Source organism: Anastrepha obliqua, chromosome 6, assembly GCF_027943255.1.
Source record: "Anastrepha obliqua isolate idAnaObli1 chromosome 6, idAnaObli1_1.0, whole genome shotgun sequence".
NCBI classification, from domain to species: Eukaryota; Metazoa; Arthropoda; class Insecta; order Diptera; family Tephritidae; genus Anastrepha; species Anastrepha obliqua.
This window is the reverse complement of record NC_072897.1, coordinates 24,073,902-24,096,616: the sequence shown is the minus strand read 5'-3', so window position 1 is coordinate 24,096,616 and position 22,715 is coordinate 24,073,902.

The following is a 22,715-nucleotide window of genomic DNA, read 5'->3' as shown; positions in this document are numbered from 1 at the left end:
TTTAAAAGAAAACAAGTTGAGGCGCGTATCGACGTGCCCAATGAGAAATTGTTTTTATAAAATAAAAGGTGTCACAGAAAGTGTTGAAAATAGCATGAACAGTAATATTCAGGCAACAATAAAAAAAATCTTTTGGAACTAAAAGCTTTCAATGTACTCGCCGATAAGTATACAGGTTATAATAAAGAAATAAAAATTCTTATAACCAAAAGCTTCCCAGGTGGGTAGGTAGGTAGGTGGGTTGGTAGGTAAAATGGTTAAAGTGACAGTCTGGCCCTCTTCAAGTAGCACTAAAATGCCATTTTGATACCATTATGAGACCTCCTACAGGAGGATATCTACAGCCAGCCAGAGCTGATGATATAATAGGGAAGATTGATGGGTGATCTTATTCGTCTAGGTGCCAAACAGGGACATTTACAGAAGAAATGCTCTTCACCCTCTTTCTGTGAAAGGTCCCCACAGCTTCTGCAATGGCGGCTAAATGGTAACCCTAGCTTTTTCGCGTGTGTGCCGATCGTCCAGTGACCGGTAAACACAGCTACGAGTTTGAAAATTTTATGGCGAAAAGTACAAAGGACTTTCTGAGTCCTCCGTATATTGTATTGGGGCCAAAGTGTTTTCGAAATAGTACATGAAGGAATGGAGTTCTATATTTTCTGCGCTTTTCTGAGAAATAATTTGTGCAGTTTCCCTTTAATAACTGTCAGGGGGATGCCGATTACCGGGTAGGAGGTCTCTGAGGTCAATTTAGTCCCCTTCCTGGCAAGCTCATCAGCATTTTCATTTCCCCCTAAGTTCCTATGTCCTGGAACCCAGATTAGAGAAATCTTACCTGCACACCCAAGAGATTTGATCTCCTCCTTACAAGAGTTTACTAATTTCTTTCTGCACCATGGCGACGTCAGAGCCTTGATCGCTGCTTAACTATCGGAGAAAATGTTAATATCTCCCTCGCTCCCGCGTTCCCTAAGCATTCTGCATTCCAGCAGTATAGCGAGGAATTCTGCTTGAAAAACACTAGCATTCGGCAGTTTAAAGAAAATAGATAAATTGGCTGATTTAGAGAAAACCCCTGCTGCGACTCCCGATTCCATCTTGGAACCGTCAGTGAAGACAGAGGTGCAAGCTTCGGTACAGATTTTCCTCTCGATCCAATCTTGCCTATTTAGAAAGATCGCCCTAGCACGACCCTCAAACTCTAGTTAGCGGATAGAGAGATTTTATTCGAATTTCGGAGAAATACGGTTTTAACTGCCCGAAAATGCTGCCATGTCCCTTGAGAGATTGCCTCAAGAGGCCAACCTCTTTTAACCTGATTGCACTTTGAGCTGCGATGGAAATAACGTGAAATTCGATGGGAAGTAAGTGCAAAGGGACGTTCAGGGCAGCACTGGGGCAAGTTTTACATGCTCCGGTGATGCCAATGCATGCCGTCCGTTGCATCCTTCCCAGTTTAGTGATATCACAGCCCCTCCGAAGAGCTTCCCATCAAACTAGGCATCCATACGTTAAAATTGCCAAAACCACTGCGTTGTACATCCACATCACCACCTGTTGCTTGAGTCCCCATTTTTTACCGAACATATATTTAGAGGAGTAGAATGGTATACAGGCCTTCTTTACCCGGTTTTCAATGTGTAGCTTCCAATGGAGCTTGGAGTCAAGTATCACTTCAATATGCTTAACTTCCGATGAGAGCGGGAGGACGCGGTCATTTAATTTTGGAAGTCGAAAGGGTGGAGGTTTATATTTTCTGGTAAATAGCACGAGCTCAGTTTTGTCAGAGTTGATTCGGGGCCGCAAGTGACAGCCCAGCGACTGAGTACAGCCAGTGACCTTTTCAAAATCTTAGCCATGACTGAGGGTCCCGATACCATCAGGGCCAAGTCATCGACGTGTGCTACTACCTTAACCCCACCCTTATTTAGCATTATCAGAAATTCGTTAATAGCAACTAGCCAAAGTAGGGGCGAAAGGATACCACCCTGCAGCGCCTCCCTGTGAAAGAATTTAGTAACTTTAGTCCCTCTTGCGACCGCATTAACTTCCCTGCAGCCAAGCATGGACGATATCCAGAGACAGACAGGTCTTTTCCACCCCTAGTCTATCTAACGCAGTGACAATTGACTCCACCCTGATATTTTTAAAAGCACCTTCTATGTCTATTAAGGCCGCCAAAGTGAATCGTTTGCCTTCCACCGATTTTTCCACCGTCCCGACGACCTCGTGTAAGGCTGATTCCGCGGATTTCCCTTTCAGATAAGCATGTTCCGTTGGATGTGCTCTCAGAACCCTCGAGTTCTTCCAGTTGGCAGGGACGTGATTAAGAGAGATACACGCTAAGTAGATTTATTGCAGGAGAGGAACAAATAAGGTACTTGTTTTCGGAAGCATCACAGGCGAGATACCGTCAGAACCAGGAGATATAAAAGGGGAAAAACTATTTATTGCCCGCGTGATTCACGTGGGGTAATACAATTTTCCGGAAAGTGATTATTTACCAGGATAGTCCAAGATTCTTCTGCTGATTCAGCCCACTCCCTATCCTCCCTTTATTCACGAGTTCTACAGAAGTCTCTCGAAAGGATCTTGCTGAGCCTGCCTAGTGGATTCAATGGATTCGCAGTACTGAATTCAGAAGTTGTGCTTCGCATATTTAATGGCTTTTTTGTATTCATTTAAAATAACACGGTAATTTTCAAAGTTTTTAGTTTGGTAGCATTCGTTAAAAACCCTCCTAATCTTCTTTTTCAAGTCAGTCAGCATCTTGCTCCACCAGGGAGGAATGTCTTTCTTGCTTAAAGATACTGGACAAGCCACTTTGAAGGTCGTCTGACAGGATCGCTGCAAGGAATTTCTCTGAGAAACCTTCCAATTATCAACCCTAATGGCAGGCGAATTAATCGTTATCAAGAACCTCCTCCCTGCTGGAAATACAATTCCGGGGGAGTTGCCCTTGTTCCAAATAAGGAGATTACAGCTAATAATGAAATAAAAAAAAACCTCACCTCGATCGTTTATCTCGCTGCTTTCCCAAATGGTATATCTCGCATTAGAGTCGCACCCGATGAGGATGGCCTCTTTATTAAATAAGGGTGAGTCCACTAAACGCCCTACTTCCTCAGGAGGGGCTGCATTTTCGTGCGCCATGTATGCAGAGACCAAATAGTAGCAGCGGCCACTGGATGCTTCTACACGCAAGACTTTCAGGTAGCATTAATAGTATTCCTAACGAGGATACAAGCTCTAGGCTTACTTTCCGATTGGACATAAAAAAGATCACTGTGTCTGCTCTGGAGTCCCACGATCTTAGACTGCCGAACCCAGGGTTCTTGGATCAGGCAGATATCTATGTCTTCCTCCCTGTGGATGACATACAAGTTATCGGTGGCTAAACTAGCGTCGCGAAGGTTAATCTGAGCTACCTTTAACATTACTTTGTTAAACGATGGCCTTCCCAAGCTTCGGGGAATTCACGGAACTCTTCGCTTCGAGTACCGTCGCAGAGGGCCGTAGTTCGTCGCCCTGATTAGATACTTCCCTATTCCGTCCAGGTCGCCATCCGGAGCAGGAAGATTTTAAGTTTGACCGTCCTGAGGCGAAAACGGAGTTTGTGCTTCTTTTCCACGAGTACCTTCAGAGACTCGAGTAAGCAGCAGAGACAAGAATAAGCAGCCGTGCAGTGAGCGGTTTTTCTGAAGTTCCTCCAACTCGATCATAGACCAGTTGTCCATTGGAACCTCAGGGTTTTCAAGCTTGAGGCAGTGACCTCAGCAACGTAGTTCTCCACAAAACCCCTGGAGAACTCATCGGCACACTTGATCACCCTACAGCCTTGAAAAAGACTCTCCCGAGTCGATAAAAGGTATCTGTTCCTGGTTTGCCATGAGATATTCGGCGATCATTTCTGACAGCCGTCCCTCAATGGCACCCCAATTGGCTAGCATCTCCCTACCTCTATGAAATCTTGTGTCTACGAGGGAAACTTGGAGGTGATTCTTGGCCACCTCGCTATAAGCAACCCTCGCAGTCAGAACCCCCGCACCTGTTGTAGGGCCCTAAACGCCTTGAGCCGAGATTTTTTTTATTTTCTTGGCAGCGCACCCGCTCACATCCTGTGATCGGTTACGCTAAGCCGCTTCCAAGGTACCCGCTGATATATTTATCTGCAATAATCCTTAGGATCCAGAAGCTGTCAAAGTACCCGCCCATATATTTACCGCCAATAATAAAATAATAAAAATTTTTAGAAATCAAAAGCTTCCAAGGTACCCAAAATAAAAAAAAATCCTTTGAAACCAAAATCTTCCAAGGTACCCAAAAACAAAAATCTTTAAGAACCAAAAGTTACCAAGGTACCCGCCGATATATTTAACAGCAATAATAAAAAAATTCTTTGGAATTGTCATCACTAATTCTGCAGATTCCTTTTACATTATTTGTTTACTGTTCATTTTACATGCTATTTTTCACACAGTTCTTCCTTTTGTCTGGATATGAACTAATTTTATGTAAATGTAAAGACATTCGTTAGAGTAATCTCAATAAAGTTGGTTATCCTGATTTGTCAGTGGTGACAGAACTAAGCAGTGGGATGGACCTAAGCCACTTAACAGTAAGATAGGTAAGGACATATTTCAAAAACTGAAATTAAAGACAAGTGGCACGAAAGCAGAATAAATCAGCAGATTGCATGGTGTAGATGCAGAAATGCTGATGCCGATATTGGCTCCATATTCGTCAATGAGTAAAGGTGTAGCACACGCAATTGATACGGGCCAGAAAACGGTTGGGGAACCATCAGAGGCCGACGTGCGAGTGATGACGCGGCTCGAGGTGCAAGTTAGCGCACTTTGTAATGTCGTAGAGATGCTAGGTTAACAGCTGCAGACTTTTCGTCCAACAGGAACGAGTGCTCCAGAAACAGGCACAGATACCTTATACATTTCGCCACCGACCGCAATCACGCAGGCGCCGTTAGCTTATTCGCAACAAGCAGTATCAACATCAATACAAGGTTCACAAGCATGGCATACTTCGTTTGAATTGCCAGTGGAACGGAATTTCCCACTTACATCGCAGTCCCTTAGAACCAAAAGTTTCCAAGCTACCCAATTTGGAACCAAATGATTCTAAGGTACCCGTTAATACAAATCCTTTGGAACCAAAAGTTTCCAAGGTACCCGTCGATATATTGGCCAGCAATAATAAAAAATTAAAAAAATCCTTTGGAACCAAAAGCTCCCAAGGTACTCAAAAATAATAAATAAAATTCTTTGAAACAAGAAACAAGAAGTTTCCAAGGCACCCGTCGATATATTAACCAGCAATAATAAAAATTTGTTTGGAACCAAAAATTTCCAAGATACTCAAAAGAAAAATGCTTAGGAACCAAAAGTTTCGAAGGTATCAGCCGATATGTCTACCGCCGTCACCCTTAAATACAAATCCTTTCGCACAAAAAGTTTCAAATGTACCCAAAACCCAAAATCCTTAGTAACCAAAAGTGTCCAAGCTAAACGTAAATACCAATCATTTGGCACCAAAAGTTTCGAAGGTACCCAAAAACCAAAATCCTTAGTAACCAAAAGTTTCCACATTACACAAAAATAAAAATCCTTTGGAACCAAAAGTTTCCAAGGTACCCAAAAACCAAAGTCCTTAGTAACCAAAAGTTTCCAAATTACACAAAAATAAAAATCTTTAGGAACCAAAAGATTCCAAGGTATACAAAAATAAAAATCCGCAGGTGCCAAAAGTTTCCGAGGCACCCAAAAATAAAAACAACATCCTTTGGAACCCAAAGCTTCCAAAGTATCAGTCCCGAAATATTTGCCAGCTATAATAAAGAAATAAACATCCTTAGGAACCAAGAGTTTCCAAGGTACACAAATATACAAATCCTTTGGAACTAAAAGTTTCCAAGGTACCCGAAAGGATATACAGGGTAGGCCATTTAAAGCGGGCCCATTTGTTTCTGAAAAAAAACATTGAAAAAAACATTTTTTTTTGTGTTGATATGAAAAATCATTTATTTTGATTCAAGGAGATTTGTTCCAGCTAGTTTTTGAAAATGATATCCTTCAAATATTTGCCTCTGGCCTTGATGGCCAAATGTGTCCTTTTTTCGGCGTTTTCCATCGTTTTGGCCAATATTTCGGCCGGTATGGCGGCGATTTCGCGTCGGATATTGTTTTTAAGTTGAGTTAGAGTCCTTGGCTTGTTGATGTATACCTTGGATTTCAGATAACCCCACAAATAAAAGTCCGGTGGCGTCAAATCTGGTGATCTCGGTGGCCACGGAAAATCACCATTTTTCGAAATCAACCTTCCAGGGAACAATGGCTTCAAAAAATCGATTGTAGCGCGTAGTGTGGCATGTAGCCCCGTCCTGTTGGAACCAGTAGCCTTCCATGTCATTTTCTTCGATGATTGGCATAAACATTGGGATAACTCGATGTTCGCGGAGCCTCCTCAACACTGGCTCGTACAGCCTCGATATTTTCAGCAGAACGTCGTGTACGTTGTCTGGATGCGTGGCTGGTATTGCTGAGACTACCGTGGTTAATAAATTTTGCGTATAAACGCTGTAAAGTGCTTTTGGATGGCGCACTTTTAACTTTATTTTTTTTTTAAACGCACGTTGAGTTTTCACAATTGAGAAGTTATTTTGGATGTAAAGCTGAATTATTTCAGCGCGTTCTTTTGGAGTGTACTTCTCCATGGTAAAAATTGTCTTGGACTAACGCTTCCAACGCGCTATGTCATTAGTCGATCTGACGTTCCTGTCAAAAGTTATAGGGTTGCCCGATGGGCCCGCTTTAAATGGCCTACCCTGTATTTACCAGCAATAATATATTAAATAAATAAGCAAATCCCTTCGAACCAAAAGTTTCCAGGGTACTCAAAAATAAAAATCCTAAGGAACCAAATGTTTTCAAAGTACTCTTACGCGTAAATACAAATCCTTTGGAACCAAAAGTTTCCAAAGTACCTAAAAACAAAAATCTGTAGGAGCCAAAAGTTTCCAATTTACACAAAAATAAAAATCCTTAGGAAATAAAAGTTTCCAAGCTATACAAAAATAAAAACCCGCATGTGCCGAAAGCTTTCGAGGTACGTACAAATAAAAAAAAATCTTTGGAACCCAAAGCTTCCCTGATATAAGTCGAAATATTTACCGGCAATAGTAAAGAAATATATATCCTATGCAACCAAAAGCTCCCAAGGTACTCAAGAATAAAAAAATCCTTTGGAACCAAAAGTTTCCAAGGTTACCGCCAATATATTATTTTATTATTATTTATTTATTATTATTAATATTTATTGTTCGACTTTTTTTTTTAAATACACATTACATTTCATTTTTAATCATTAAGATTAGAACATACGACAGTGGCACTAGGTCGTTTGTCGGACAAAAAAAGAAAAAAAAAACAAAATCTTACATTTTACATATGTTGCTAAGGCACTATGTATTGAATTCGTGCAAAATTAATTTTCTGTATTCTATAGCACCAGTGATGAACTTAAATAAGTTATTATATCCAGAAGGGCCAATACCATTTAAAATTTTTATGATTTCATCTCGGTTTAAACTACAATATATTTTCCAAAATATCTTTGACGAATTCTTTTAAGTATGGGGCATTTTCCTAAGAAATGTGTGATGTCTTCTAATTCATTTAAGTTAATATACATAAAGTGCAATTTAAATCCCTTTGGCTTCCCAAGTATATTAAATCACATCTGGCTTTCATAATCCACATAATTTTATAGATCCCAGTATTCTCGTTTAAATAGCTTCTGGCGTTGTTATGGTCTAATTCCTTATATAATTGTAATCGGGTGCTTTGGTGTGCCCTTTCCCATAAAGTTCGAATATTCGAATCATGAAGATTTTCTAGTATTGAAATTATATTTCTGTTCCACTCTCTTTTATTTGATGTGCCCCAGTTACATGTTATATTTAACTTTTGTGCCAGATTACTAATTTCTTCAACCCAAAATAACTCTTTTTCTAAAATCGTTTTTGATAGTATATGAGGCAATCTATTATCACCATATGATACAAGTGAAAACTTCAAACATTTGTCTCCAAGAGAATGCAATAAGATGGCGTATTACTCGGGAGATGAAGTACCCTTTTTAAAAAATAGAGTTGAATTTTGTCTACTTCTGCAAACAATGAGTTTCCCCATACCTGAGCAGCATAACTCTGGATTGCTCTAGTCACCGATAAAAACAGTTTCCATTTTGCCGACAAGTTAATTTTATTTTTACTAAGAAATGTGCGCCAAGTTGCATTTATGCTATTTTTCACTAGAACATTTTTATTTTCTATATGTTGCTTGAAACTGAGTTTTGATGTTAGCTTTACACCCAAGTAATTATATTCTTTCGTTATTGGTATAACTTCGCCGTGAAAAAACCACTTTTCTTTTTCTGCTATTCTACCGCCTCTCCGAAAAATCTTTATAGCTGACTTAGATAAGTTTACTTGCATGATCCACTTTTCGCAGTATTTTTCTAAATTGCTTATCATTTTTTGAAGAGCACTAACCTCATCTGCCAAAATGACGATATCGTCAGCATATAATAGCAAACAGATATTTAACTCATCTATAAAGAGTCCCCCCTCCAAGCAGTCGTGCAGGTCATTCAAGTAAAGAGCAAAGAGCAAAGATGAAAGCAGGCACCCTTGGTTTATTCCTGACGATATTTTGAATTTTTCACTCATTTCATCTCCTACTTTTACTATCGAATATGTATTTCTGTAATAACTTTCAATAAAGTTTGCCATTTTGGTGGGGATTCCTATTTCACGAAGCTTGTATAGCAATAGTTGTCTAGGGACAGTATCAAAAGCAGCTTAAAGTCCACAAAAAACACGTACACTTTTTTCTTCTCCTTAAACTTAATATGGACTATTGCTGCTAGGTTATATATGTTATCTACGGTTGAATGTCGCTTTCTGAAACCTGCTTGAAATTCTGGTATAATATTTTTATTTTCATTTTTTAAAAAACTCATATGGGACCTTGTCTGAGCCTGGAGCTTTTCCACATTTCATTTTTTGTAACATCAATCTGATTTCATCTATTGCCACATATTGTATACATGGTGCACAGCGAATTGGATTAAATAATGTTTGAAAATAATGCATGAATATTGCTGGCGATACCTCTAGACAAGATTCTGTAACTGAACACCGAAGGACGTTGACCATCTTCCACCAATCCTTATTGTTATTAACCTCATTTATTCTGAGTTCAAGATTGTTTTAGTAATTCTTCTTGCTCTCTTCACATAGTTTCTTGTATTTTCTATTTGCCTGAATATATTTGTTTTTATCACCAATATATTTCTTTTACCCGCCAATATATTTACCAGCAATAATAAAAAAACCAAAAAATTCTGCGGAAGTAAAAGCTTGCGAGGTACCCAAAAATAAAAAAAAGTCCTTTGGAACCCAAAGATTCCAAAGTATAAGTCGAAATATTTACCAGCAATAATAAGGAAATAAATATCCTTAGGACTCAAAAGTTTCCAAGGTACAAAAAAATACAAATCCTTTGGAACTAAAAGCTTCCAAGGTACTCGAAATGAAAAATTCTTAGGAACCAAAAGGTTCCAAGGTACCCGTCGATATATTTACCAGCAATAATAAAAAAATAAAAAAATCCTTTGGAACCAAAAGTTTCAAAGGTACCGAGATATAAAATTCCTTAGGAACCAAAGGTTTCTAGGGTTTCCGCCGATTTATTTACCAGCAATAATACAAAAAAAGATCCATTTTAACCAAAAGTTTCTAAGGTACCAAACAAAAAAGTGCTTAGAAATCAAAAGTTTCGAAGGTATCAGCCGATATGTCTACCGTCAATAATAAACAAAAATATCCTTAGGAACCAAAATCTTCCAAGGTACCCAAAAATAGATATGCTTTGGAACCGAAAGTTGCCAAGGTACCCAAAAATAACCTTTGGGGGACCCTGTTGGCCCTATAGAGCGCGTCCCCAGGTAGCGGATAGGGGATCAACTCCCAGAAACGGGGGAGGAGAATAACTATCTCCCGCGAGCCACACAGGTCGAAAACGTAAACTTCGTTAAAAAAAACTCCGTCAACTCAAAGTGTAACGCGACCCATGCCTATTGGGTGGGTTTTGCAGCCAGAGCATAAAATTAGGCTGTCTCTTAATGGAGCCTTCCTGATATCAGGCCGCCTCAGGTTGTAATGGTGGTCTTACCATGGTATGGGGAGCCGCCATGTCGGACCGTTTATTTCCCCTTTATCTTCATCTGGTCACCGCACATGGCGACATGGGCAGCCCTACGGACGGGCAGGTGACCGTAAGAAACAGATTAATGCAAAAGCAAAAACAAACAAAAAATTCGGATAACGCTCTCAAACGGACGGACGCAATCGAGCTGAGGAAGTTCGGAACTCCCTGAGAGGACGAGCTTTCAGCTTCTAGTCAAGGGACATTTGATGGCAAAGCTGTGGGCCACAGCACGCCATCAATTCTAAATCAACCTACTACACCGCCTAGGTATAAGGTTTACTAGGGGTCTCTCGCTATTCTCGGCAGAATAAGCAAAAATGAGGCCGAAGGTAAAACTGATCCCAAAGATTCGGCCAATAAGGCAAGGAGCTAAAAGGTGGTAGATGAGTACCTAGCGTTCCAAGCCACCCAGAAGGCAGAAGCCGTAAAACACAACCGTTCGCAGGACGAAGGCGGTAAAACTGCGAAAAAGCATAAGATGTCACACACTGCTTTGACGCCCAAACCCGCCAAACGCGCGCTTAAAGAGGAGGCATGGGATCAGCTGCAAACGGTGTTGGTAGACGAACTAATGAACCGCGGCAAACCTGCGCTGGAAAGGTGAACGGCTGCCTCGTACAGTCGTTGATCACATCATGGCAAGCCCGGAAGGTCACGTGCCAAGATATGATTCAATGAAGGTGGCTCGTGAATACATGATAATCAAATGTAACGATCAGTTCTCTGTTGATTTCCTGCAAAACACTGTTAGTAAAATCCAGAGCGACTGGGAAGGTTTGAGACTCAAACTAGTGGGAGATCCCATGACGGCTAAGGGCTCGTTTCGGGATACCGAACATGGAAATCGAAACTAAGCAGCTGATCCCATACTTACAAGCACGCAACCGCAAAGTTTCGATGGATGACTGGAGCATCATCAAAGCGGAGGCTCCGTAAAAGAACAGAGTGTCCTTCCTTCTCCAAATCTCGGAGGAGAGTATTGAGCCACTAAAAAAAGTGGACAAAAAAATTCGGTTTGGCGTTAGGGAAGTGCATCTGAAGTTATACCATTATGCAAATCTGGAGGATAGGCAGGACGAGGTTGACGACGCTAATGATTTGCTCATGTACATGCAAGTGTAAGAAGCCGGTTCTACCAAAAACGTAGGTGCCAATGAGCAGTATACGGGCATGAAGCTTTACGCCCCTAAAAACGACCAATAAATATAGGTCTCAAGGTTGTCCAGATCAATCTGCAGCACTCCAGGACTGCAACGGACAACCTAACCGTTCTCCTATCGGAGGAAGACGTAGACACCGCACTGATATAGGAGTTCGGAGAACTGAGCTAAGCGGATTCTCTCTTAAAAACTACAACTTGTGCTACAAGCGGACCCAGGGTAACCCCAGAGCATGTATTGTAGCAAAAAAACATTTAAACACATTTTTAATCCCATCCTACAGCTCATTGGATGTGATCATATGGAATACGATCAACCAGCTCCATCTGATGAGGCTCGCAGGCTTCTGCATGACAACAAAAACAATATCCTGCTACTAGGATGTGACGCCAATGCGAGGCATACCCTATGGGGGAGTACCGAAACGAATGATCGAGATTAGTCCTTATATGAATTTATGATTAATACTAACGTAACAGTATGTACCAGGGGTAACACCCCGACTTTAACCTTTCCAGCTTTAGAGGATGGGCGGAAGTAATAGATATAACATTACTGTCTGAAAATACTACAGTGGGAGTAGAAAAAGTCTTTTTCGGACCATAGCTTGATCCTCTATCACCTGGATCTTGAGGTAGATCCACCCTAACCATATAATAACCCAGTTAGAAATAATTGGAAACGGTTCAAAAATGCAGTACGGAACCAAATAGGAAGGATTCCGATCCATCAAATCACTCTCACCGAAAGCATTGAGAGTAGGTAGGGTCACAACATTAGAGGAGACATTCAGTAGGGTCTACGAAACGTCATGTTCAGCTAAATATAGCAAAAAATCCTATCCTCCTTGGTGGAGCAATGAGCTCTCAAAAATTAAGGGAGCAAGCCAGATCAAACTTTAATTTCAACTACTCAACAGGTGATTGGCAGTTGAATACAGAAAGTCGGAGACAATTCAAGAAGGCAATCAGGGCCGCCAAGAAAGAGAGCTGGATAGATTTCTGTTCTTTTATCGAATCTTCCAGAGATTCTGCGAGGCTTAGCCTTATTTTGTCCAAAGATCATTCAATGGCTTCTTGGGTCAAGAGGCCAGATGGTACTTAGACCTCTACGGCAGAAGAATCTCTAGAACTTCTTTTACATACTAATTTTTCGGGATGTAGCGCTCATGACAGTGATGTTGGGAGAAACCGGCGGAGCCGATATGACCCACAGCATCTTGTCGATGTAATATTGACGTAGGAGAAAGATACATGGGCAATTAAATCATTCTTACCTTTCAAATCTCCAGGCCCTGATGGGATGGGATTCTTAGTAATGTTACAGGAAACTCTTGATAGTACTCTAACATGGCTAATGGAAATTTTCAAAGCGTGTCTAAGCCTAGGCTATATTCCAAACAGCTGGAAACTTGTTAGAGTCGTCTTCATACCAAATGCAGATAAAAGAGGGCATGAGCCAGCGAAGGACTTTAGGCCAATCAGTCTGTGGTCCTTCCTTTTAAAAACTTTTGAACGGCTTTTATAAATATTAAACAATGATATTTATAAAATAAATGTTACACACAGTGACGACTATAGGTCAGTAACTCAAATGCTAACAGAATCAGAAATATCCTGAATGACTGAATTTGAAAAGGTCGAGCCAAGGAGCACCAGGAGATTTGGTGGCTCCTAAAACACTCAGGCTAAAAAGCCCATTGTATTTAAAGCTCTGGAAAAAGGGTAGATAGTCAAGGAGGGAGGGAGAAAAGTATCAGAGAAAGAGATAGGAATGAGTAGAGACAGAGATAGAGATAGTTAGTCCTGTGAGAATTTTCCAGATTCTTTGGCAAATCTGTAAATATCCTCCAGTTTTAGAGAACGAATATTACTCATTCTCATGACATCGGAACCCAATACTCGTAGTCGCGCTCTAGCAAAGGCAGGGCACTCACAGAGAAAGTGCTCAGTGCTATCCGCCTCCTCCAAGCATGACAGGCATACCGGGTCCTCGATGATTCTAATTGTGGTCATATGCTGACCCCATGGGTTGTGTCCTGTAATGATACCGACCATCAACCGAACGTCTTTCCTTCGAAGTTTTAGTAGAAAGTTTCACAGTTTTCTGTTCGCACTTGTCACAAAACACTTTGCAGTTCTGCAGCGTTCTAGACCGGACCATCGCTCTTTATGTAGATTGCCTACATAATCGTTGATCCAATTCTTGATTCCTGCGGGACTGATTCCGATTATTGGCTCTGGCCCCTGTGGGGGCACCGCTGATCCACGGTTGGCCAATTCGTCGGCAATTTTGTTTCCTTGAACACCGGAATGTCCCGGAACCCATATAAGTACAAGCCTGTTTTGTCTTGCGACAGAATTAAGCTTCTTCTTACATTCTTGAACAATCTTTGAGGTTTGCTTCGCGTTCTACAGGGCCTTCAATGCAGCCTGACTGTCACTGAAGACTCCAATCAGTTTCCCGCTCCATCTCCTCTCGACTATTCATTCGGCTACTTTTAGGATAGCAAAAACTTCTGTTTGGAAAACATTTGCCATTCCCCCCATAGCATAGTGATACTTATTACTATCGTTTAAGTACCATCCGGCTCCAGACCCTATTTCAGTCTTGGACCCATCGGTAAAGAAAATATCCGTCAAACCTCCCTGCATGCATGCTGGATTGCTCCATTGCTCACGCAATGGAAATCTGACATCAAATTTCCTTCCAAATGAAACTGTGGGTATCAGGTCATCTTTAGGTGCCAAAAACAGTGGATACTGCTCCGACAGCAACTTAAAGTTTTCTCTTTGTCCCGAAGTTCCGTCTTCGTGCCAGAAACCATATTTATGGAGTCTACACATTGCTTTTATTGCTTCCTGTTGTATCTTAAGATCCAGGGGGAGCAAATCAAGCATAGCATTTAGGGCATCACCAGAGGTTGTACTCATGGCACCCGTGATGCATAAACATACACTTCTTTGCAACCTGTATAGTTCCCGGATTGTGGACTTAACCATGCTCCGTCGCCACCAGACCACAGAAGCGTAAGTGATGATTGGTCTGATAAGTGCCGTGTATATACATAGGACCACAGCAGGTTTCAGACCCCAAGTTTTGCCAAAGGCTCTACGGCATTGCTGAAAAATCTTGAATCCACGATTCACCTTCAGTGAAACGTGTGTCTCCCAAGTCAGCTTCTTATCCAAGATTACTCCTAGATATTTAACTTCGTTGGAAAGACCAATTGTCACACCTTTCAGTGTTGGAAGACTGAGTCCATCCAATTTCCGTTTTCTCGTAAACAAGACTAGGGTTGTTTTGTTCGGATTAACGGAAAGACCTTGTCTCATGCACCAATCATCGATTTTGTCAAGAATCCTCTGCACTTTCGTGCAAAGCCTCCTTAAGGATTTATCTGATGTTAGCGCACAGACGTCGTCCGCATATGCTTGGACGTGAAAACCGAGTTCCTGCATCTCCACTAATAGAGAGTCTACGACGAAGCACCGCAGCAGCGGAGAAAGAACACCCCCTTGGGGACATCCTTGCTTGGCCCTGACTGTGATTTGCTCGTCATTGCTCCCACCAGCGGTTAACAGCCTCTCAGAGAGCATGGAATATATCCATTTTATAATGGTTTGATTAACTCCGTGTCGTTCGGCAGAAGAACATATCGAGCCGAAAGTGGCATTATCAAAAGCCCCCTCAATGTCCACGAACACGTCCATTGTGTATTCGTCAGCTTCCAGCCCAGCTTCAATCTTGCTAACAAGATCGTGTAAGGCTGATTCTCATGATTTTCCACTCTGGTAAGCGTGTTGATTTCTACTAAGTGGACTTCTCGGTAATACCCCCACTCGAATATGTTTCTCCACCACTCGTTCCAGACTTTTCAACATGAACGTTGTCAAACTGATTGGTCTAAAACATTTTTGCTAAGGAATAGTCATCTTTTCCTGGTTTCGGAATAAATACTACTCTTACGCGTCGCCATTGGGATGGTATATAACCAAATGCAAGACAGGCTGTGAAGATCCTTTTCAGGGCCTCAATCAGCCTGTCTCCTCCTTTTTTAAGCATTGCTGGATATATTCCGTCAGGTCCAGGGGACTTAAAGTTCTCAAAGGAAGATAAGGAAAACCTTATCGATTCCCGTGTCACTATCCGACTAGCAATATACCAGCTGTACCTAAAGGTTCCACCGTTGCCACCGTTGTTGTTCATGCCACTCTCAACTTCAGAGACAGTTCTACTACCCGGAAAATGGGTTTCGAGTAGAGCATTAAACGTTTCCGATTTAGAAATGGTGTATGAACCATCAGGTTTTCGAATGGAATCCAGCCTTACTGAGCGGTCTAAATGAAGGACCTTACAAAGTCTCGCTGTTTCCCTCATTTCTTCGACGTTACTGCAAAAATTTCTATAGGATTCAAGTTTGGCTTGCCGTACTTTTTCTTATATTCTCTCTGTGTAAGTCGCTGATTGGCCCAGTCCTCTTCTGTTTTGGTCTTCAAGGCCTTATTTAGAAGTTTCCTGGACCGTACACGAAGCTTCGGCAGTTCAGGGTTCCACCAAGGAACCGCTTTCCCCTGTCTGCTTTGCCTGAGTGGACACAGTTCCTCAAAGCAATTAATTAAAGTACCTTCTAATTTCTTAGTAGCATCTTCAATCATTCAATCATCGCTCTGTTACAAGCTCACCATATCTGTCCCAGTCCACATTTCGAGGATTCCTACCAGAAGGTATTGATATTGTGTCAATTCCCAGTCGGAATTCGATAAGACGATGATTAGAAAGAGAGTCCTCTTCCAAAACTCGTCATCGATTGATTTGATTTCCAACTGACGTATTGGTAAGTGTTAAATCAATCACCTCTTGTCTCCTTCTGGTCACAAAAGTTGGTTTGTTACCAGTGTTTTGAATGAGCAAATCGGATGACAGGATAAAATCCAGTAACTTGAGACCTCTGGGGTTACATTTGCTGCTTCGCCACACAATGTTCTGTGAATTTGCATCACAGCCCACTATTAGCCCCAGATTATTGGATTCTGCGTACTTGACCACTTCTCTTAGCTCCCTCGAAGGAGGTGGCTGTAAAGAGTCGTAGGGTAGGTAGGCCGAAACTATGATAGCTTCGACACTGTTCCCACTTTTCAAGTACTTTATTTTTGCAGCAACGATATCTCCGGAGCATAGCTCTTTTAACATCGTGTGTTCGATCAACCTCGGCATGATAATACATGCTCGCGGTCTCACATTCCCTTCACAATGAAGTATTTGTCCCCACGACATAGCACTTAGATCACAGATACGCTTGTGACATACCCATGGTTCTTGTATAAGTATTATGTGTGGGTTTGCTTGCAGTTTTGCATGCCTACGGCACAGAAGAGCCGTAGACGCTTTCCCATGCTGCAGATTTATCTGTGTAAATATTACTTCAGTCATGAGACTGAGTATATTTACGCTTTGTCCTCCACCTTATCCTGGACACGGAACTGGATCCGCCCCAGATGTAGGTGAGGACGGCACCCGTACTTCGACTTAAGAACCTTGTGGGACTCAAGGTCGATACCCAGTACCAGGTGGGAACCCGCCTCCGAAGTGGTAGCGGATTTCTGCCTGATGCACGAGTATACTCTCCAGAGAGTCGTGTCAAGATCCTTATTCTGAACACGGATGCGTTTGAGGTGTTCTGCTGAATTACAGAAAGGACCCGGAATCCAGACACTCGCTCGTACCAGCCTTTCTTTGCTACTCTCAACAAGAATAAACTTGCTGTTTTCGCAGGCTGGAATCTTTGCTATCGCTTTTTCTAGCCATTCTCGGGGAAAAGCATTGGAACAGTGCACCTTTACGATGCCGTCCACCACGCTTTTCCCCTCGAAAGTCGGCGCGTCTTTCGACTCACCAATAGCTTTGCAAAGACAGCTGTCAAGATAGTCTTGTTGCCCTTTGGACAGTAAACCATCTTGTTTGTCGGTATGTATCTCCACCGTCATTGCCTTTGCTGCCATTCTCGCGAATGATTCGCCAGACGTTGACGGAAGAGTGTCATTCGACATTTGAGGTTCCTTAGCCTCTGCCTTGTCAGGCAGAGGTTTGTCTGCCTTGAATTGGGTCGAGGATGCAGGCATTTCCGAATTCCGTCTCTCGACTTTCCTCTTCTTTGCCTTTCTCCTCTTCCCGGTCGTTGGCACAGACCCCGTTTCGTTTCCGGAAGAGCGCAGCGCTACAGAGGAATCCTCTGTTCTGCCACGCTTTCCCGTTTCCATTACAGGTGTCGAAGTTGACGGAGCTTGAATACTTAACTTAGCTAGTGCTTCGGCTTGCCTCGCCTTTTGTCTTCTTCGTTTGATCTGCCTTGCGGTTAGACCAACACCTGCGTTCGACTCTCCAATAACTTCGGTCTTTTTACCGGTACTTACCTGATTCACACCAGGTTTAACCGTTGTCAAAGACTTACTCGGTACCAGAGATCCGTCTGAGACTACTGAGAGATTGTCCGCCATCTCCACATCCTCCACAACTTGTTCAGTTGCTTCAGATCGTTTCCACGGCGGTGTATCGCTCACACTCACTCGGCTCTCCATTGGCATAGCCAATGTGCCATGTTTCACCACTAGTAGTGCGCTTCCTCCGGAACCCTGGGTGTCAGTTCCGGTCATAGGGGAATGTGGGGTTCGGGCCTGCACATCCGATGCCCGAGCCGTCGATTGCTCGACGGGAGGATTTCCTAGAAGTGGGTTACCTCGTGCAGAGAGATCCTTGTTTAGCCTCCACATTGCAATGAAATGCATTTTATACCTCCTGCCAGGTTGTCGGTACGGTACTCTCCACATAGTACTTGGGTGGCCACCAATTCCGCCGTTCCGCGGTTGAGTGGATACCCAATTCCTATATGGAGCTGCCCTCTTAGTTCGTGGTAAGTTAATCTCCATAGCATGGGGTTAACTCGCCACTTAAGCCTCATCCCCGCGGCAAGGAGACCGACATGACAAGGAGACACAAATATCCTGGTTTTCGTACCAAAATAAGCAAACGCGACCAATTAAGGTGATGATAAAAAATTTGCACCATACTTGTGAACCTGAAGCAAATTATAGATGACCTTTATGATCAAGGCTTTAATGCTTTAAATGCCGTCAACAAGATAAAATGGAAAAGTAAAGAGCCTTTAAATATGTTTAGGGTTACTTTTGATTCAAGTGAGGATATCAACAAGATTTACAAAATAAACCTTATTCTCCACTCAATCGTTCCCATTGAACGCGTCAAAGCCTCAAATTTGATTTCCCATTGTAAAAGTTGTCAAGCATTTGGTCATACTAAGAACTACTGTAACAAAACCCCAAGATGTGTAAAGTGCAGTGGAAAGCATAGAACATCGGAATGTAAAAAACCATCAGACCAAACCCAAAATGTTGCAACTGCTTAGAAAATCATCCCGCTAACTACAGGGGGCGTATAGTCGCAAAGGAACTGCAAAAAATCCGTGATAAAAACAGGCATAAACAAGGAACGCCAAATCGTAATAATAAAGTAATCGATACTCCAAAAAAAATTATTCAGACCAATGTTGTGAAAACAAAAAAACCATCTTTTACTGAATTTCTCAATGAAGATAAGAAGAGTGCGGTATCAAACCAAACAATAAACAATGATCAGATTCTCGCCCAAATACTTCTGAAATTGAATAATCAAGAAGATTTCAACAAAAACCTCCATAAACGACTAAATGATCTCGAAAAACAAATAAGATCCAAAGGTAACAAAATTAATGACTGATATGCTGAGAATTATAGCATGGAGTGCGAAAGGCTTAAAAGATCACAAAAACGAATTACAAATTTTATAAGAGTTAGAAAATATTTCTGAAAGACACTTTACCAAGCATTCGTACATTGAATTCAAGCACTATAATGTCTACCACACTACACACCCAAGCAACTGCCTAAGGGGTGGTCGTGCTGCAATAATAATAATAGTGCTGAACAGAATAACGTGTGTTCACCAGTATTCCTGCACGTCGCACAAGCTTTCGCCAAGGTTCGGCATGTCGGTTAAAATAACAAACTAAACACCTGCCCTCCATATGATTCTTGCGCCCTCCTAAAGTCATATCTGAGCGAACGCTACTTTCGCGTCAAACAAGGAAACGAATAATCTAACCTTCAAGAAATAAATGCTGGTGTGCCGCAAGGAAGCATTCTTGATCCGCTCTTATACCTTCTACGAGTATATACCAGAGACTTGCCGATACCCCCGGATAGCTTCATCGCCACTTTTGACGACACTGCCATCCTAGCAATTGGAAAAAGTGCTGAAGAAGCTGGGCGCCAAACTTTAAGCTGCAACAAACGCTATTGAAGAATTTACGAAGACTTGGTGCATAAAATTGAACAATGCCAAGTCAGTTCATGTAAACTTCAGCAACAAAAAGTGAATTAGTATCCAATAATACTGCTAGGTGGCGCAATTCCACATCCAAACACTTCGATGGAAGGAACATATAATCCATCTGCAGGTAATAAAAGTGAAATGGCTAATTGGACGATGATCAAAGCTATCCATATATAATATAACAAAATATCTATATTTAAACAAATTATAAAGCCTGTGTTGCTTTGGCGCGCAACTATAGGGTTGCGCCAGTCAAAGTAATATAAATATACTTCAACGACTCCTGAATAAAATCTTTCGAGATATTCTCAACGCACCTTGGTTCGTTCGCAATACAGATATTCATAGTGACCTCAAGATTTCTACAGTCGCTGAAGAAATTAAAAAGCAACCAGAAGCGCACTCCCTCAGGCTTCAAAGGCACGTGCTTGATATATTTACTGGCTACAATAAAAAAAACTTTTGGAACCAAAAGTTTCCACGGTACACAGAAATAAAAAAATCCTTAGGAACCAAAAGTTTCCAAGGTACCCAAAAATAAAAATCAGTTAAAACCAAAAGTTTACAAGGCACCCGTCGATATATTTACCGGCAATAGTAGAAATATAAAAATTCGTAGGAACCAAAAGGTTCATAGGTACCCGCCCAAATATTTACAGGGAATAATAAAAAAATAAAAATCCTTAGGAACCAAAAATTTCCTATAACTACCGTAAATTAATTAAGAAATTGCTAATAAAACAAACATTGTGGAAAATAAAGTTTCTGCAGCACCAGCTGAAGAATTTACTGGCAATATTAGTTAACGCTACTTATGCTGAAAGTTCATCCACTACACGCGTTTCCGTTTAAAGCTATTTACGATGAAAGTTGATCCACCTCCATTGCTCGATCTTTTCGCTGACGCTATGTCCAGAGAACGTTAATGTATAGAAAAGTCTCAATGACAAAAACGTATGGAATTTTGAATTTTTTCCAAATCATCCAAAATAAAATATGTACATTATGTACATATGTACATACATATATTATGTCTGTTAGGTGCTCTATAACAGTTTGTTGAATTCCCTTCATCAAATCAAAATCCGCTATAGAAAACGCTTCATTACCAGGCACACAGAAGGATGTTATATGCAAATTTAAATTTGTGAATTTATATCCATATGCGCATATATATATGTTTATGCTGTATGTACATATGTGCCCTTGCCACATCAAAAAAAATAACGGTAAAACTTCTCAAGAAATCCAGCGCGCATTCATAGGCATAGCATTGTATGTACAGTAACCTTGAAATGTTTACAGGCATCTTCAAATGCTCTGATTTCAGAGTAAGTTTCTAACTTTGCAGATTTACACAGATGGACAAAATTATTCACACATGACATTACAGTAAATACATCAATCCATATCTTCTTACTAATGCATTTATGTACCAAAAAATTTTCTGCATATAAATTGCTCTTTTCTGAAGTACTCAAAAATAAATAAAAACAGACAAAATGTTTTCCAGAAAAAAATAGTGGCTTTAGTTTCGTACACTAATCCCATTATAATGGGGACATAATTATTCACACATTGATAACTACTGATCTTAAACTTTAAAATTTATATGTAATATGGCATCGCTATTTCTAAAACTAACAGTTATTTATTAGTAGGCGTCATTTGAGTTAAATTTTTTTTATTTGTGACATTTGAGCTTTGCAAAAATTGTAAAATCTTTTGAAATGGGCCGCAAGCAGAAAGAAACCACGGAAGCTGAGAGAATAATAATATTGGAGCTGCATAAGCAAAACAAATCGTGCGCACAAATCGGTGAAATTGTAAAGGGAAGCCGATTTACCATCTACAGTATCATAAAACGCTTTCAAAATGAAACTAACCTCAAAAGTGTTCCACATAGTGGCAGGCCTCGAAAACTGACTACCAAAGAAGAACGAAATATTGTTAGGAAAATCAAAAAGGATCCTAAAATAACATCCACTAAGTTGGCTGCAGAGTTGCTAGAGGAAACTGGAAAATATATTCATCCCAAAACCGTTCGCAGAACTCTGCACCGTGCTGGTTACAATTCTCGGGTAGCACGAAGGAAGCTACTCATAACCAAAGTGAATCAAAAAAAGAGAATTGAATTTGCAAAAGCATATTTAAATAAGCCCGCTGAGTTTAGGAACTCTGTGTTATTTACAGATTAAAGCAAATTCAATATTTTCCAATCTGATGGGCGAGAGAGAGGATGGAGGCAGCCTAACTGTGAACTTGAAAGCAACAATATAGTGAAAACTGTAAAACATGGTGGTGGGGGAGTGATAGTGTGGGATTGTATGTCGGCGGCAGGGGTTGGTAGCTTGGTGTTCATTGACGGAACTATGGACAAAACAGTTTACCTAAATATTTTAAAAGAAAACCTGCAGAAAAGGGTTCAAAAACTTGGCCTTGGGAATAATTATTATTTCCAGCAGGACAATGACCCCAAGCATACCGCCTTTGATGTCCGCATGTGGATCATCCACCATGTGCCGCATATACTTGCAACTCCCCCACAGTCACCCGACATGAATCCCATCGAACATCTTTGGGATGAACTCGGCAGAAGGCTTCAGAAGCATAATATTTCCAGCAAAAGCCAGCTCAAACAAATTCCTCTACAGGAATGGGAAAAAAAGGAGAGGACGTTACAGAAAAATTGGTAAATTCCATGCCAAACAGGCTAAATGAAGTTTTGAAAAGAAAAGGTTTATCCACTACCTATTAAATAATTGAATAACTTATCTTATATAGCCAAATGTGTGAATAATTTTGTCCGTGCAAAAATTAGTTAGATTTTTTTTTATGCTATTTATTTATAATGAAGTTCTGTATTTTTGGTTTTTTTGTT